We start from the raw sequence: 2,849 nt of genomic DNA, 5'->3' as shown, positions 1-2,849 counted from the left end.
ATTAGTCTCTCCGTCTGGAACCTTCCTGCCGACGCCCTGTGCTTCTGCTGGCGACGCCCTGTGCTCTCCAGGCTGCCTCCCCTCAGCTGATTGTTAATTACAGCTGCTCGTCGGCTTGCTGACTGCAATGCTGATTCTCCCCCTCCGTTAATTACAGCTGCTCGTCGGCTTGCAGACTGCGATGCTGGTTCTCCCCCTCGTGTGTCAAGCCCAGGAGGGCTTGACAGGCGGCCCCCCCCTACCAAGTATCCTCCTGGAAGTGGGTAAAATACACAGTTCGTTGTTGTGGATGTCGGTCCACCTCCCCTCCCCCCTGGTTTCTGAGGATACTTGCAATGATATCTTTGTACCAATCGCGGGGCATTCATATCTGCCTCCCCCACCCATGATGCCTCGGATACTGGGTATCCCCTCCACTGCACTAGGTATTGTAACCGGGTTCTTCGATACCTTGAATCCAGTATCTTTCGTATTTCATAATGCCCCCCCCACCGGACCAGGAGGTTGTTGCACCTGTCTGAAGGATGGTTTGATTGCTGGTTTCAATAAGCTATGGAAGACCGGGTACACTTTGCCGAGGCTTAGTGGTAGTCGTAACCGTACGGTTACTGGATTGACAACCCTTTCAATTTTAAAGGGACCGATATATTTTGGACTCAGTTTTTTACATGCCCTCCGTAATTTTAGGTATTTGGTGGATAGGTAGACTTCATCGCCAACCCGAAAAGGCTTTTGTGGGCTCCGTTTTTTATCGGCCTATTTTTTCCATGTCTGCTCCGCTTTTCGTAATGCTTTCTTCACCTTTTCCCATATGTCTTTATATTGAAGCATCCACTCATTGGGTTGCTGTGATATCAGGTTTCCTTGAGGACATTCAGGAATGGGGACGAAATCCACCCCATGCACAACTCGAAAAGGCGTGAAACCGGTGCTGCTATGGACGGTGTTATTATATGCTGCTTCGGCAAATGGTAGCAGATCTGCCCAATCCGTCTGTTGGTAGTTGACGTAACACCGTAGATACCGCTCGACCATCGCATTGGCCCGCTCAGCNTCTAACAAAATGAAATTCAATGGTGAAAAAAGTAAGGTTCTACATTTAGGCAAGAAAAACCAAATGTACAGGTATAGTATAGGGGGTACCTTGCTCAATAGTAGTAACTGTGAGAGGGATCTCGGAGTCCTAGTGGACAATCACTTAAATATGAGCCAGCAGTGTGCTGCAGCTGCCAAAAAAGCCAACACAGTGCTAGACTGCATTAACAGAGGGATAGAATCAAGATCACGTGAAGTATTAATACCACTTTACAATGCCTTGGTAAGGCCACACTTGGAATACTGCATCCAGTTTTGGTCACCACGATGTAAAAAAGATGTTGAGACTCTAGAAAGAGTACAGAGAAGAGCAGCAAAGATGATTAGGGGACTGGAGGCTAAAACATATGAAGAACGGTTGCTGGAATTGGGTATGTCTAGTTTAATGAAGAGAAGGACGAGGGGGGACATGATAGCAGTGTTCCAGTATCTCAGGGGTTGCCACAAAGGAGAGGGAGTCAAGCTATTCTCCAAAGCGCCTGAGGGCAGGACAAGAAGCAATGGATGGAAACTAATCAGGGAGAGAACCAACCTAGAACTAAGGAGAAATTTCCTGACAGAATAATTAAACAGTGGAACAGCCTGCCTCCAGAAGTTGTGAATGCTCCAAAATTGGAAGTTTTTAAGAAGGGACTTGACAGCCATTTGTCTGAAATGGTATAGGGGAGGGGTCCCCAACCCCCAGTCCGTGGGAGCAACTGGTCCACACAAACAAAGCCCTACCCGTGGGATGCAGGCAGCACACAAAACCACGCAGTCTCCGGTCCGTGGGAAAACCTTTCTTCATGGAGCCGGTCCCTGGTGCCAAAAGGTTGGGGACCTCTGGTATAGGGTTTCCTGCCTGAGCAGGGGGTTGGACTAGAAGACCTCCAAGGTCCCTTCCAACTCTATTATTATATTACTATTATTATTGTTGTTGTAACTTCAAACAGTCACTAAATGAACTGTTGTAAGTTGAGGAGTACCTGTATTTGCTGAAAGACACTTTGTGTCAGACCCTCAATGCATTTAAGCCATTTCATTTACTTATGCATGTCATTTTCGGGTACTGCCATTCTGTTGGGAGGGGGGGTTTGCTCTGTGGGAGGGCTCTGGGATGTGTTTGCTTTGCTTTGTTCTGTCTTCTTTAAAGTAACCCTCTCTGGGTGTGAAAGGAGGGAGGAATGTGCCTACAGCCATCTGTCTTATCTCCAGTTGGATGAGACAGGACCACGGAGAAACTGAAACCTTGAGAACTGCACTTTATCGCCTGGTTCCCATAACTTCACACCTATGGATTGACTAAAATCAAACAGGACGGTTGGACACTGGGGAGGGGTCTGAAAGGGCAGTTTTAATGTAACATTTCGCACGGGAAGAATTTAGATCTTGCCTAGCTCTCCTGCTATCACCAACTCTCAATAAAAGTGTCACTTGTCCTTACCGGAACGTGAGTTGACAAAGCACCCGAAGACGCTGTTTACTCTTGAAATAACGGTTTAATCAGGAACAAGCTTCTGACGTTAGCAAAGACCTTCAGCCTGAGGCTCTTTACAAATAAAGTTTACGCTGGGAGCTACTGCCTCCCAGCGTTATTTAAATACACTCCCAGGTTCACCCCACCCTCCACCAAGGAACACCACCACACCCCCGCCCTCCTACATCACACCCTCCTATTCCCCCAACCAGCATCTTTCAGTTAATTGCCCCATTAGTCTCTCCGTCTGGAACCTTCCTGCCGACGCCCTGTGCTTCTGCTGGCGACGCCCTGTGCT

General features: G+C 48.1%; 1 pseudogene; it reads right to left on the bottom strand.

The window, feature by feature from the left end:
* Positions 1–801: 801 nt before the first annotated feature.
* LOC107297264 overlaps positions 802–2,849 on the bottom strand; it is a 19,004-nt pseudogene continuing 16,956 nt past the window's right edge.

This window comes from Protobothrops mucrosquamatus, unplaced genomic scaffold (genome assembly GCF_001527695.2).
Source record: "Protobothrops mucrosquamatus isolate PMUCROS unplaced genomic scaffold, P.Mucros_1.0 scaffold3204, whole genome shotgun sequence".
Classification (NCBI taxonomy): domain Eukaryota; kingdom Metazoa; phylum Chordata; class Lepidosauria; order Squamata; family Viperidae; genus Protobothrops; species Protobothrops mucrosquamatus.
This window is presented reverse-complemented; position numbering and strand designations above follow the sequence as displayed.